This window comes from Trachinotus anak, unplaced genomic scaffold, assembly GCF_046630095.1.
Source record: "Trachinotus anak isolate AG129_WGS33_773 ecotype Australia unplaced genomic scaffold, CSIRO_AGI_Tana_v1 ptg000018l, whole genome shotgun sequence".
Classification (NCBI taxonomy): domain Eukaryota; kingdom Metazoa; phylum Chordata; class Actinopteri; order Carangiformes; family Carangidae; genus Trachinotus; species Trachinotus anak.
The window spans coordinates 17,800,985-17,816,856 of NW_027273869.1; the positions used below are offsets into that span (position 1 = coordinate 17,800,985).

At 38.9% G+C, this 15,872-nt stretch overlaps 1 protein-coding gene across 13 annotated transcripts in view; it reads left to right on the forward strand.

Annotated features, from left to right (window-relative positions):
- Window positions 1–7,485: 7,485 nt before the first annotated feature.
- Window positions 7,486–15,872, forward strand: part of LOC139635396 (CUGBP Elav-like family member 2) — a 464,890-nt gene continuing 456,503 nt past the window's right edge. For 3 of the 13 annotated variants that reach the window (XM_071502681.1, XM_071502682.1, XM_071502687.1), the window contains exon 1: window positions 7,491–7,900. The gene's annotated coding sequence lies outside the window, so the exon portion shown is untranslated. Of the gene's footprint in view, window positions 7,901–15,872 lie in introns of all 13 variants that reach the window. The other 10 variants (XM_071502694.1, XM_071502686.1, XM_071502685.1 and 7 more) reach the window with 9 other exon arrangements.

Here is a 15,872-nt window from a genome sequence, read left to right on the forward strand (position 1 = left end):
ATGTGAACAAATGATTTAAAAAAATATCCCAGATACCTTTGGGAATTTATACATGATAAATACACAAGAAAATGGGCCTATTTTCCCTGACACCTACAATAACTTTGTCAGCTGCTGACTAGTAATTAACAGTTGGTGTGTACTGACTTTATTTTTTATAAGTTTGAAGTTTGAAGTGTGGATTACCAACTTGGCACACAGGAGGCATCTGTCCCAAGAGCTGAGACCCTTTGGGGACCCAGATGCTGTAGCATTCACAATTGGTTTGTTGTAATGTGATGAGTTGGGAATTCTTTGTAACAGATTCTCTGTAACAGATTATCAAACCAGTCAAACACAGAATCAGACAATTTGTCCTCAAGATCTTTTTTTTCCTCTTTATTCTCTAACTCAACACCTGAGTGTGAATACCTCATATAGCCACTATTGCCAGGAAGAAAAGACAGCTCTGTGGTTTGTCGTAGCATTAAGGATACTGTTGAAATTACATCTAATGACAAACCAGCTAAGATTATGATTTTATACCTCTCATTCAGCAGCCATTGTGCAGAGCTTAACTGCTGTGTGGACTTTAAAATGATACTGAATTTTGCCTTCTTTAAAAAAATCTACTTTCATCATTATACGGACTGAGATGCACACAGGGGATTTCAGGATGTACATTGATCTCCTGCTTTAAACCACTTAATATCCTCACCACTTTAAGTGTACCACTGGTCTACTGTTGAATGGATCAGTTTGTTATCATACTGGGATTGTGTTTATACACTGTATGTGAATTTATAGATATGATTCAGTTTGTTTTATTACATATTTATTTTATTATTGATCAATTTTATATTGGCTGTGTATGGGTGGCCTTTAACTTTATATCTTGGTTAAATCTGGGTTGAATATGTTTGTTTTCTACACATATATTTTATATACCTGCAATTTCAACTTATTTCAACAAAAACTGATTTACAAGATAATGTTATATGACCCAGATGTCTGAAAATTTCTTAACTGGTCTTGAATTTGTTTCAAACTTGGAATACAATCTTATCTACATAGCATAAAACCTGTAATATCAAACTGGAAAATATCCCAAAATAGATTTATCAGTGGGCGATTGGCACCCGCCAGTTAAAGAAATATTGGTACCAGCTTTCAAAAACTCATTTAGATTGAATTCTGCCAACAACAACTGGTTATAAACTTTATACCAGTGATGATCTCCCACGAGAGGACCAGTTTAGCAGGTGAGAGTAAGAACAGTATGGTGGTCTACAGAGTGGAGGTTGAAGAACAAAGGATGTGCTCAGTGTTTAGCATCGATCAGCAGGAGATGGAGGTCTGACTCCCAGCCTGGTGTTGTGTTGGCCTGCCCTAATTGATGTAATGAATGTGATTAGGTGCTATCTGAGGGATCGCAGAGCCTGGCCCTCCGCCCTTTTTCCCTTATCTCCCAATGCTTCCTGGGCCCAACAGAGTGGACCAATAATGCATCAGAATGGGGGTGAGATGGATACATGGGTCCAAAGATGGAGGAGTTACCAGACTCTCATCCCAAATGTTGCCGCCACAGTAACACACACAGGCACAGTGGAAATGGATGCAGAAGCTTACACATGTGGCTTGCTCATAAAAGTGGATGGAAAGTCATTCATTTCCATGTTCCTGGATGGACTTTCCATTTCAGAAAATGATGGCTTTAGCCGTGAAATAAATAGATAAACTGGTCTCTTTTGCTTTGTATGGCTTGTCAGGGGTACTACTATACTCTTATATTAGCTCACTTGTATCACTGGTGTCAGTCAGTTGTATTGGTTGTTGCAAGGTGAACCAAGAAGAGGCTTGAGACTGAACACAGAGAAGGATTTAGCAGCACAACACTGACATCGTGTGGACAAATGTGGAAACACAGGAGTTCACTGTTGGACACTCTTCAGTTTTAGGGGACGAGTGTCTCTTTATCTGACCTCAAAAACGCATAACTTTTGAAAGTCAGTGGCTTACTCCCAGTTCAGGAGAATTATTTCATGATTGTTAACATGTGATGTTTCAAAGATATATCACCATACTAGAAGTAGCAACAGACAGACTGGTTGTTACCTATGGCTGAATTTCTGGTACACAGATAAGGAGCCTTTTGTATTTTATAAAGGTTTATCAACCTATTCAATTCAATCCAATACAACTTTATTTATCCCTGTAAGAGCAATTGTTTACAGTGGGTCAGCACTCAGATCAGCAGATGTACTCACAGTATGAAGCATTTAGTTGTGAAAAGCCACATATCATCTTATGTAAATATAATGAAGAAAGAAAATACCATTTTCAAATAGAACAGAATACAAACAACATCTGATGTTTTACTTTGCTTTCATATTTACTCAGTTGGCCTCACTTTAAGTGGTTTTTTATCCAAAGCAACTTTACAAATGAGGGACATCACTAAAGCCTCAGTACAGCAGTAGACCTTGAAGTAAGTACTAAGTGCTACATCTATTCAATAAGACAAAGTGTAAGGAGATCAGGTAAAGACGTGCACTGAACACGCACAGTAAGTGCTGGTTAGGTATGTTAGGGTGTTAAAGATGTTAGGAGAGGAGCTTTTGAAAGGCATGAGAGGGAAAACAGAGAGGGACCCCCCAGTACACGCTCATGACCCTGAATAGAAACAAGTAGGAACAGACATTAGATGGATGGATGGATACTTCTGAAGTATCCGTATTCTGCATGTAGCGCCGCAAAATCTAACAGCCCAAGGGCCTCATTAATAAAAATGGCTTCATTTAAATTTCAATTTCAAATCCTTCTCAAAATAAGCTTTCTAATTATGGAGGGGACACCTGGTCGATACAGTTACACAGTTTCCATCAATAAATTATATATTCATCAGAAATCTGAACACAGAAGTTTGTCCCTCGCCCCACAGGTTCAAACACCACTGATCAAGTCATTTTTTTCTCTCAGCCATGCTGCTGCTCTGCATACATTGCACGGGCTTCATGATTGCCTTGTTCTACTCAAGCTGCCCTTCTCTAAATGTTGGGAGGCTCCAGTTCTAGTGTAAGACCCGTAACTATTATACAGTAGTGAAGTGAAACCTTGTCCGGACAAACCATCATGAAATGTACATTGCATTTATATTAGAGGCATAAATGACTTGTGTAGGTTATATTCTCACTTGATCTACAGAGTAACTGCCTGATCTTTGGCTTCTGATTGTGTTCAGAAGTGGAAGGAGAAGAAAAATGTTTTTTTTACTCTGAACCATCTAATAAGATAATCTGCGACAGAACTATTGTGTGGATTCACTGGTGGAGAGACAATGTCTTTTGATATTAAACAACAGGCAGATTCTGCCCCTCTGTGGTTACATCAGCAATCTCTTTTCTATTCCACCTGCTATTATCATTTACATCCTACATACACCCTAAAGAGGGCAGTGTGACACAACAAATACACTCCTTTGCATCCATCCCCTTTCTTACCCAGGCGAAATGAAGAGCATTACTGTACATATGATTAGATGAAATTTAACCTTCAGATTGCTCAATAAATAACAGAACCCACACTATCTGTGAACTCTCTTTAAAGGGCTTCTCCCCTTTTAAAAAGAGCACACTGGAATGAAACCAGCAAAAGCCATGAACATACTCTATAGATGTTCAATATCCTATATCATCCGGTTCTTAGTCACATGTGTAATTTCCCTGAGCTGGAGTCTATCGACTCATGCTGTTACAGTTGATTGCAGCTTTCATGCACATTGATCATAAGCCACCCCACAATGTGCTGATTCTATTAATTACAGCAAATGCTGCTGAGCTTTTATATCATCAGAGGCTACTGCCAATCATTGAAATAACTGTGTGCTATTAAGCTCAGTTAAGGTGAAGGCTTGTATCTCCCTCAGAATTCAATAAGTTCTCAAGACCTCTTCTTTGAGCTGATCAGTAGTTTGTGAGCTTGTGCAAGAAATTTTAGATTTGAGAAACAAAATGTGCCACATTTTCAGTTTATGGAGAAAAAAATAGAATAACAACTTAAGGCTCACTTGAGCACTATTACAGAGGCAATTAAAAAGCTGTGTCAATATAATTTGCATTCCTTACAAGCATCTTATTTCATATTAGCTAATATGAAAAGCATCATAAATTGGGATTAAACTGATAAAGCATTGATTTATTTCAACAAGAAAATGAAGAACAGAGGCCAACAGAGGATGGAGCTGGAGGAATGATATGGCCTAATTAAGTTAGTCAGAATCCCGGTGTTAAATGTTTGTATTTTTATTTTATAACTCACAATCCTTTTCACTTGATTAATATTCCAGAAGGCTGTGTGTGATAAAATGTTAGCCCCTGCTCCATGGTAACAAGCCTCAGCATTCTGGACTGGGTTGAGTCATATGGTGCCAAATTAAAAGAGGTGATTGCTGATAGACAACACATAACCCAGCCTTTACAGCACATAAAACCAGTGGGTGAGTATAAAGGCTGGATTGAAAATGTGTCTTTATCTGACTTTACAACAGCTTTTTTTGATGAGCCTGTGGTGCCTGGTTGTCGTAATGTTTTCTTGTTATGCTTCTTTGACACATGGGCAAACTGTTGGGGTGTAATCCTTCTCTCACACTGAAATCCACCTCTACTTCCTCTGACCACTTGCCATGACAGAGTTTCTATTCCTTACCTGTCCACTAGGTGTCACTGCACCCACTGTTCCCTATTTGCCGCCAGCATCAGGATAAGTATAGGACTGGTTGCCTAGTAATGTAGTCACTTGTTGTGATGACCTATCACCTACCTGTATTGTTATTATTTTTATTATTATAAACCTTTATTTATTCAGGTGAATCTCATTGAGAAAGGAATCTCATTTTCAAGAGAGACCTGAATGTACAAAAAAAACCATAATAAAACAATTCATGAACAGATAGTCCAAAAATAATTCACGATACCATTTACATAACAGACAATCAAATTACAAAATTGTAATAAAATGACACACAAGGAAAATTTAAGACATATAAAATGTCAAGATTATAAAACACAACCATTTATCCAGTGAGTTAAAAAGCCTCATCAGTAAAAACAATTAGATTCTGTACTGGAATGGTTTAAAATCTTGTAAAACTATACATTTAAAAATGCTCTGTAGCTTTTAGCATTAAATGTAGCATTAAATCCAAATGCAGTCCTCTCAAATTCTTTACTTCAGGTACATGGGGTGTACCATGTGACAATTATAAAGACATCATAAGGGAAATAAAGGGACACTGAGAAGGTTCATAGTGGCACAATAGCTCCATCTTGTGGTATAAAAGTATAAATAACATTCATTTGATAAAGATTTTCCACATTAGGGGAGGAAAATATACTTTCCCATACACTGTATTTTACCACGTCCCCTTTCTGAAGGAGGGAAGATTCTCGGCTAATGGTGTGATAAATTAATCCACAAAAGCAGACAGGTAAAAGCGGTAACAGAGCTGCTACCGGCAACAATATGCCTGTCTGGAGGATTTCTGAGGCTTTTATGTATCTCTGGTAATGGGTAAAAAGGGAGTGATAATGGGGTGTTTGACTCTGAGAAAGTAAAATTTTTCTCTAGAGGTTTCACCTCCCTGTAAAAGATTATCAAGGACATCATGAATAATGCTCTTGAAAGCCAGAGTTGGGTGCCAGCGGGTTCATTGTGTTAGAAATATTGTCATAAGGTTGTCTTCAACTTTCATTTGCATAATCAACTTAATTCATGACCTGTAATGATCCATAATGATAATAGATTCACTGTGAGTCCTAAAGGGCAGACCTCTTTTCTTTTATTCTACTTTTGTCTCCTTGTCTACAACATGTCTCAAATGAATTACTCAGTTCTCTTAAAGCACACTTTAGCTTCTAAAAGTCTTTTGTTGTCTCAGTCACATGATGCAGAATGAGATGAATGAAAACATTTATTCTCCAGTGATTTAAAGACATGCTTTTTTTCTATATATAGTTTTTTCAGTTTGACAGGTTCAAAAGTGTGATCCATTATCTGCTGCTTATTTCATATAGGAGGCAGTTGTTCTTCAGCTTACATCAGATCCTCTGACTGTCATCTGTTGCTCGACTGGATAAAACACTGGAACTGAAAACTGGTTTGAGTATGTTCACATCCAAACCAATTTTTTTTTTTCCAAATCTACAATCAGTCATCAGCACTTGACCTCGTTTAATGGTGTCCAGGACTTTCAAATTATAATGGTTTTAACAGTTACGTTGTATGATTGTGTTTAAAGGTTGAACATGCAGCAGTTTAATACATTTCCTGTTAAACTGAATCAAACTGCTATCATAGTAATAGCTGTTACACTGGGATCTTTTGTGTAGCTTGGACACAGTATGACCCTTTGACATGGCTTGTGTGGCGGCATGAGAAACGGAGTGAAGTTCCATTAATGAGGCAAGGTGAGAGATAGGATGAGGCCAAAAGACAGATGCAGTAGAGGGAAGTGTCAATGAGCTGGATAGAAAGTGCAGAATTCATGCTGGATGCTGAGCTGTCGATAGAAACCTAGACAAGCAGTTGTCCAGGCTCTGTGCTGGCATAACAAGCTGTGGAGCCTCAACCCCTTCCCCTCTTCCAGTTCTCCTTTGGCCTTGGCTGGGCCTGCTGTCTGGGCCCTGGGTGCCTGAAATCCTGGCAATAACGGGGGCATTGATCGCGATGCCTGGGATGGCCAATTACAGCTTCCATACCATCTAATGAGGAGCAATCGCTCCAGTGGCAATTACTCCAGCTGTATAGCGCCCCAGAACTGAGATGGAGAGCGGGGAACACAAGGAAGTGCAAGTGAGACAAATAAAGAGTGCTGCTATTACCACAGCAGACACATAAACACACGTAGAGCACAGTCCCACCTCACAAATCCAGTGTGGGATTTGTGCAATTAATATGAAAAACTGAATGAAGCACACATTCTCATTAGTCTAAATTAGTAGGTTTTAGGTAAATGAGCACCTTTGGAGTATTTTTTGTAAGTTAGTACTGAAATTTAAGTGTGCTATATTCAATTTAATTGAATCTGTCATAGTGCACAGATGCTGGAGGCTCTCTATAGATAAGGCCAGAGCTACCATTAAGGAAACTGAGGCCATGTGCATATATATATATATTTTTTTTAAGCAATTTTGGGCTTATCTTGTCATCTAGACAGCTTTTAATTTGACAGTTTTATAGGCAAAAAACTGAAATACCTGACTGTGAGAAAGCAGTTGGGGAAGCTCTGAGACAACATTTAGACTGCAGTGTAGGGAGAGATTATTTACAGGAGATATAACCGAAAAGTCAGATGATTAACCTGTGAAATAGTTTAACTGTTGTTTAGGAACTAGTCAAGCATTTCTTAGAAAGAGCTCTGTGTGGGAGTTCAGACCCAGGACCTCAGCGTTTCTAAAATCCTGGCTACCTTGTTAACAAGTTTTTAATAAGGTTCTTATATTCAAGTAACATGAAATGTGAAAGTGTAATTGTAGGGCAAACTGTAAGTCAGTTATGACCAAAAACTCTGCGGTGCTCCAGTTAAATGGCGGCCGGTACTCGCTGTAACTCATATGAAACGCACCCTTGGCACAGGCATTTTTTTTTTTTTTTAAATTACATAAATATTCCGCCCACTTTCCTTTTAGCTCACCATGTCTCTGCCTCTTTTTTTTGTCTTTAGCTAGCGCCACTGAAAACGCTGCTAGCAACGCTGCTATTCATGTGACACTTCAGGAGCTAGCCGGCGTGAGCAGGAGCGACAGCAGCTGCGTCATCAACTCTGACGTTAAACTTGGCGGCCGGCGGCGGGAGAGCCTCGTCTCCTTCCTTTTCGGGACCACTATCAACCAGTGATTTACTCCCAACTCTTCACTTCACCAAAGTAAGTTTTAATTTCACTAACATGTGGTGTGTTGTTTTTGTGCAGTTTGTGTTTGTGTGGTTGGAAATATTAGCGAGATATGAGGCTTTCTATGCCAGTAACGGTTGTTTTCTCCGTTTGCTCCTGTGCTCTTGCTAGGTTTGCTAGCTGCCATTATTTGGTTTGTGTTTTGGTATTAACTTTGGTCGCGTTCAGACTGCAGGCGAATCTGATTCAAATCAGATTCCTACTCAAATTTAGGGCTGACTGTCCACACAGTTTTTAGCAAGTGTCCAAATCGGATACGGCTCTGTTCAGACTGTGCCACATTATTGACTGATCTGACAGGTTGCTGTAGTAACGGAGCGTCTGATATATGTCATATAATTGCGACAACAACAACAGCAAACATGATGGAGGCAGGTCACCTCAGTATATTGGCCTTATCACTGTCCAGTAGAGGTGCAGAACATCTCAGACGCACTAGACCAGGAGTGCCCAATACGTCGATCTACATTTTTTCCTCAACTTCATTGGGAGTTCCGTGCGATCTACCTGCACTCCTCTTGCGATCGACCAGTAGATCGCGATCGCCGTATTGGGCACCCCTGCACCTGACATTTGCAACGCCGCAGGAGGCTGGTAGGATTATACACAACAATGCTTCGTGCTGCACTCACTGCCGGAGTTTCTGTGCGGCGACGAGTGTGGTGCCACCCGAAGAGCTGGGTCTGGCGTCGCGTAGAGTGACGTCGCGGACAGTCAAAACGATCTGAGTGTTTGGAGCTGTTCAGACTGAGACGCATCTGTCCAAATGCGATCTGAAACTACCTCCCGAAGGTGGTTTCGATCTGGTTTCCAAAAATCGGATTTCATGTGATTTGTGACTGTTCAGACTTCAAAAGAGCCATCCAGTTCCAATCTGGATGGGCTAAAGATCGGATTTTGGCTGGCATTGTGTCAGTTTATTGTAATGGTGGAATCTTATTTTCATCTTTGCAGCTGTATTTTTGCGTGTTGTTTGATACGAAAATAATAACGCTGTCAAGCTGTTAAATTATTAGCTGTGAAATACTAATGGTTGATTATGATGTTAGAAGACGTCATACTGCTTTATGGACATACATATGAATGTTGTTTTACACACATAACATCGACATACTTTTTCTCCTTCATGCTAGCTTCATGTAGAATTCAAAATGATTTTAGTCACACAGTTTGTTGGTTGTCAGATCCTCATTTTCTCACAATTCACAACAAAACACAACTACATTCAGCCACTCATATTGGCAACTCTAACCTCATTGTTTTCGTGAAGGTTGTATGTAGCTTATCTGTCTGTTTATTTACTGCTGCATATTATTAATATGCAGTAGTAAATAATTATCTGCTATATAGGTGGTAGGAATCAGAGGAATGGCCATGTATCAGCAGGTGTGCACACACAGTGGATCAAAACAGAATGCTCTGTGCTTTAGGGAGGGACAGTTATTAATGTTACTCCCCACTGTCTGCTGTATTAAGCTTGATCCTTCACATGTAGGTGAGTGATGAGGTCAAAACCTAGATGCCAAATATCAACTCTGCACTTACAGTGTATTCAGATGATAAATTGACTGATGTGAGTTAATGGACTAAATGGAGAAACACTTTTGCCTTTCAGTCATACAACTCTTTCTCTCGGGCTGCTTCAATTTAATGCTTTGTGATAGAAGGTTAAACGGCAGTGGTTTGCCACCAAATAAAGTGAAGGACACAGTGCAAGAGGATGGTTTATTTGACAGCCTCATCTTGGAGACAAACAATGTGTAGTGGGCTTGGATTCTGCACTAGTTTTCCAACAAGCAGTGCCACCTTATTATATGAGGTTGTGGAAATTGTCATTTTAGATACAAAATAAACTACTTGCAGTTACTTATAGAGACGTGTGTGATTCCAGGTTGGACATCCACCAATTCTAGCTTTCAGTATTTTACATCATGTGTGATGTGACTGAAGAGTGACAAAATTTGTTGACTTTGAAAATGAGAAATTGTTGTGTGTGCTGAATCCTTATTTTCATTCCCAACACCCCATGTCCATGAGTATTAGATCAGGCCATTATTGTGCTGATAATGTGTAGTCTGACACCATCTGATGTTGAATACTTGGAGTCCCTTCAGTGTGCAAATTTACATAAATGGCCAGCATTCAGATCAGCTGGAGGAATTCAGTCTAGTACAACACCAATCTCAAAAACTGATTTAATCAACACCTCAACAAAAAAATGAATAAAACAAGCTTTGCAAAGCTACTATTCATGGTGTTGGCATGCAGATGTTCTTATTATTTTGCCCCCCCCCCCCTACGTACAAATTACAGCAGAAAGGTAGGGTGCTGCCATTAATAGGCTTTGATAGGAGAGCAAAATGCCTGTCATCCTTTACATTCTGCTCATTCATTCTCTCCTTTTCTAACTCTCCAGATCTAACCATGACTCCGTCTTTATGATCTGTATGCCTGTTTGGATGTCTGACTTTCAGAAACTATTCCTTTTACTCTCCCACACTCCGCTTTTTTTCTGTCGTGTATAGATCTTCTATCATCTCTCCTCTTTTCACTTGCTGCATCTTTGCCGCTATGTAACTTTAATATCTGGGTTTAGAACAAGGACAGAGGCAGAAGCTCAGTGACAGTCAGACATGAGGGAGCAACACAAACACCCTTCAAAGCTCTTTTTTATGTAAGCGAGGGAATAAGAAGGGCCCAGCACATAGACACAGCCATGAGATAGTCTGATTGAGGCTTTGGCGTGAACATGCAAAAGGAAGCTGTGGCCCTGTAGCTTTCATTAGACTAAACACACAAACACATACACACACATCGACATTGTTAGCTAAGAGGGAACGAGGTGTGGAGAGAGGGGTGGAAAGGTTACAAGATAATCAACACTCCCTCTCCACCGTAAACCCACACAATAAAGACTTGACATCAATATGCCAGTGCAGTCATCACCACAATAGTGCCTGGCACCGAAGGGGGAAAGGGCCTCCACAGTACATCTGCACTGATTAAACCATGATGTGTGTGTGTGTTTGTGTGCGAGTGGATGTTCTCTGAAATGTAGTGGAGAGTTTGCCTACTTTTAATTAGCAGAAAAGACTTGGCTATCTTTAATTTGTTTTTAGACTGGTATGCAAGTAATAATGCACGATTAGGTGTCCTAATATAAGGAAATAATGGACCTCTCTGCCATGTGTATTATATTGTATAATGACACATGTCAAACCAAAATTGTTTGTGATAACAAGAATTGAAAACTGTTGAAACTGTCTGATCGAATTCATAATCAAATTAATTTCATCCATTTGACGGCAATTGAAACATAAATAGTGCTTATTCATACAGTATATTAGACGAATGCATTTCTGAAGACAACTTTGCAGTAAACTGTGCTTTACAACTCCAACAAGTGAGAAAAGTTGTTTCCTAGTAACAGCTGAAATGAGAAGACTTCAGTTAGTGGTTATCTAAAAATAAATAATTCTCTCAGCCAATTAGAAGTATGCTCTGTGAATATTTAATCATCAATCAGATAACAGTATCTATTGTTGCTATTTGTGATAAGTGTATGTGTTCATTATAATAAGTTGTATGAAACAGATCATGTGAGCTGTATTAACCTCAGAATAAGCTTTCCAGTCACATTTTTCAAAGACTTGTTAATAATTATCAGAAAGTGTTATGCAGTATAGCCCCCCCCCTTTGCTTAAGCTTCACAATGTAAAACATGTTTATTTTTTAGTACAAATTGTTATTCATAGTGTTAGATAGGAAAATGTGGCATTGATGATTGTATTCTTTTTGTGTACAAGCAACTTCCAGCAGGCCATGCAGAGTATTATCCATTATATATACAGAAAGCCTTTAGACCTCAGTTTAATTACACCACTAAATGTATGTTTGTCTAGCAGTTATACCTGGTCGGGGCTTACAAGGGATTAGTGTTATCATCACTTTGTGTTTTCGCCTCTACATCGGACACAGCGGCATTAGTCGTCTAATCAAATTCCTCACCTTCCTCTTTCTCAACCTCTCACCCTCCCACAGCCACCCAGCAATACATCCTCACTGACAAGTGGCACTTTGAAGCCATTACTTGATCATTTATATTTTACACAGGATAAGTATTTCACTTAGACTGAGGGGAGATGTATTGGATAAACCTGTAATGAAGTGCTTCACAGTTCTGTCACACACACACACACACACACACACACACAACACTGCACAGCCCCTCAGTAAAGTTGTCTTCACCTTTAGATGGCAGCAGCATGCCACTCCATCATACAAAGGGAACCAGAGAGAGACAGGGTCTGATAGATGTCTGGAGCAAAGCTATGAGCGACAAACAAAGAGGAACAGTTAGAGCTCATTATTTCTTTGATTCTTTAATTTTCTTCTTGTCTTCATCCAAATCTTTGTTATTGGTATTACGCTGTCTCTTCCAGTGAAATGGAGAAAAAACCTTTTTAATAAGAAAAAAAAACCTATCCCAAAACTAGAGCGGCTTTGCTCGTCTCGTTGTCTAAGTTTGATGTCTCTTCCATGTAATTGAACTTGATGAATGCTGGCGTTGTTTTCCTGCGAACACGCTTTGTCTTTTCAACCCCATCTGACATATCTGGGCCGGCCGGTTATTTTCAGAACACAATTCGGTACCTGTCTGTCTGGAGAAGAGCTAAGGTTTGAATTGTCAATTATATGTAGTCATGAGAAAGTTTTTTTTTTTCTGTGAATGTTGCTGCAGGGTTTGCATACAGTTGTGGAAAATCAGTATGACTGTTAAGTCTACATTGCTGAAATTAGACGCTGATAGTTGGTGGTAAAAGACTCTGAAAAGATGATTCTTTACAACAAACATTTTAGCATATGACATACTTTAGCATATGTCAATATTTTCAAATTTGACACTGATGCAGGGTAAAATGCGGCAATAAAGCATCTTTGGAAAATGCATAGCAGCTATGGATGACATTGTGTCAACTCACGTGAGTTTCTGGGCTGTTGCCAGGATTTGAGAAATACTGAGTCGAAATGTTCTCAGTTGCAACCCCACCCACCATGAAATGCTTGGGTAGGCACCAAAATAAAAAGCTCTGTAACTGTGTTTTTCCATATTTGTTAATTTTTAGAGCTGAAGTTATTTTGACACAAAATTCATCAGCAACTATTTTTATAACCTACATGTTTTTTCTTAAAGCATAAATGCCAAACAATTGCTGGCTGTTGCTTCTTTGATCTGTCTAATATGATCATAATTAATTGATGGTTGGACAAAACAACCAATTTTGAAGACATCATAGTTGAAATTGTGGTCAGCATTTTAAACTTTTTGGACATTTTATAGACAACTGATTTATTCAATCCAAAAAACTCTTGGTAGACTGATATTGAAAATTATATTTAGTTGCAAGTCTGCAACCCAAATTCATCAGTTCTGTTATATTTTCTGTTAATTTTATCATCTATATGATGGACAAAATTTTGTTTCAAACAGTTCTCCACGCTGCCAGGAAGATAATTCTAATCTAGTAATACTAAATCCTGTTATTTTATTTTAACTGAGTCACACACTTAAATAGATAGTGACTGTGAAGAAGATCAGAGTAAGCTTTAAAATCCCACTATGTTGAATATGGCTGCAACTCAGATTCCCAAATTCCCAGAAACAATAATGAAGACATGTCATCAGTGTCTGCAGTGGCAGCTGTAGCCCTGATGAGCTTTCAGTGTTGATGCAAGTTGTCTTTTAATCATCTCATTCAGTATTTAATTGTTTTCTAGGCTTTGATCAAATTTTATATCATTTTCTTCAGCTGAGGTGGTCAAATTATACAGCTCAGCAGTTTTAAAGGAGCAGTTTTTTGTGGCGTTTTGAGTTTGACTCAAAGTGATCTAATGAAAAGTTTGCATGACTAAACTCTGGACACTCAACCTACACGTCCCAGAGAGAAAAGGAAGGGAGAGAGCAGGAGAGAAAGGGAGGGAGAAACACCTATGAACTTAATTACCCAATGAATAATTAATGTTTGATTGCAGCGTTCCCCCAGGCTGTCAACACAAGATAATTTATCATAAGATTATAATTTATCACTAATTGCTTTGGCAAGAGGTTTATGATTAGAATAATTTGCTTATTAAATGCACAAATTTTATTAAGCAGCAAACTTTTGTGTAAAGTATGTATCGATTTAGCTGTGCCCACACCATCAGAAGGAGTGCCATTAAACTGTGTTTAATCGAGTTACACATTCGGGATTAAAAATAGTTGTTTGCTCAGTCATAATGCAGTCCTGCTTTCCATAATTTAGTTAAACAAAACAGGTGATTATTCTAATGCAGTGAGATGCATACGACCCAGGGAGCGATTTTAGCACAGAGAGGTGCCTCAATATCCTCAAAGCCAAGAAAAGCACAACAGCATCCTAAAGACTTAAGCTCCTCTGTGAATCCTGTTTACTCCTCTAAGCTGTAATGCCTATTTAGATGAGGAGAATTTGAATTGTTTGTCTCTAGCATAATGAATGTTTGTTGTCTGGCATGGAAATCTTTGTGGAGTAGTCACAGTATCTTAGCTGTGGGCAGGACAGGTGGATGGTTTGTGCTTGCTGACTTTCTGCAGGTTGTCCATGCATCTATATATCAGCACTTAGTGTTTGACTTAAGTAAAATTTTGCAGAAATACCAAAATGGGCTAAAATTGGAAGCATCAGCAGTAACATCACAGGTAACAAATGGAGTCATATTAAGGTATTGTGGTGGCAAAAATGTTTTACCTTGTTCAATAATTGAAAAAGAAGATCTTCACGCGTCAGCTGTCTTTCTTGAGTTTAATAAACATTCATGAATGGAGTCACACAAACACAACCGAACAGTAGTACAGTCAGTGAGTGAGTGGCCTGAGGATGTTACCCAGGGCCACAGTCTTATAGTTCCAAAAACACATTCCACAAAGACAAAATACGATACTCTTTCTCACGGGATTGTCTCTGTGCTGAGTCTTCACCTGCTTGCCTCTCCCCCAACGCAATGTATGAACAACACACTTATCACAACGAGAAGGGCAAAGACATCCACATATATTGTCTACAAGTGTTCTTCATTAGTTCACACAGAGGTCTTTCACACAATCATAAAGGATGTACAAAGGTTAGGTTAAAAAACTTCATTAGAACTATCCACACAGTCATTGGTTACACAGTTTTGAATAGGCACACATGAGTTATACCAAAATTTCCCATTACAGTATATGTTACTTAATTGTGAGAGATGCAGAAAATATCAACATGTTCTTACTGTTGTAACTTTTCGAAGCATCATGAAGCAACCTGCAGTTTCAAAAGGTGCAATTGTTAGTGCTCAGCTTGTAGAGCTACCTGTCATAAAAACTGCGTCATAATTAGCGTTAACCAGATTTGAAAAATTTGACAGCGCGTTCCCCCACACAGGCAAACTGTACTTACAAAAGGAGCAATGGTAACAAGTCAGACCAGGTCAAACAGCAATAGTTGCCAAAGATCCCAAAATTACAGCCTTAAAACAATACCACAGATTGAATCAAACCCTCTGAGACACCGCTTCAATGAAAATTGTATGTTTGAGTATCACAGAAATCTTACTTCTGGCAACACTGCCATTTAAGTTTAGAAAAGACTTGTATCCAAGGCATGAACACAAAGATGTAGAACCTGGTGTAAGGAGCACAAAATCTGAAGCCCTGAGCAAAACACAAAATAGTACTTTAGTGTTTGCCCTCCGTTTAGACCAGTTTATGTTATCAGAAGATTGACCAACATCCAGGTGTTAAACATAGTGGAGTATCTCTCAGGCTGGCTGTAAGTGAGCACCCAGGGGTTCCTGGTGGTCCAAATCCAAAAAGCTAAAACCTATAGCTTTGACCCTTAGTTCGTTTATTCACAACCTTTAAAATGATCATGTACACAATGCTGAT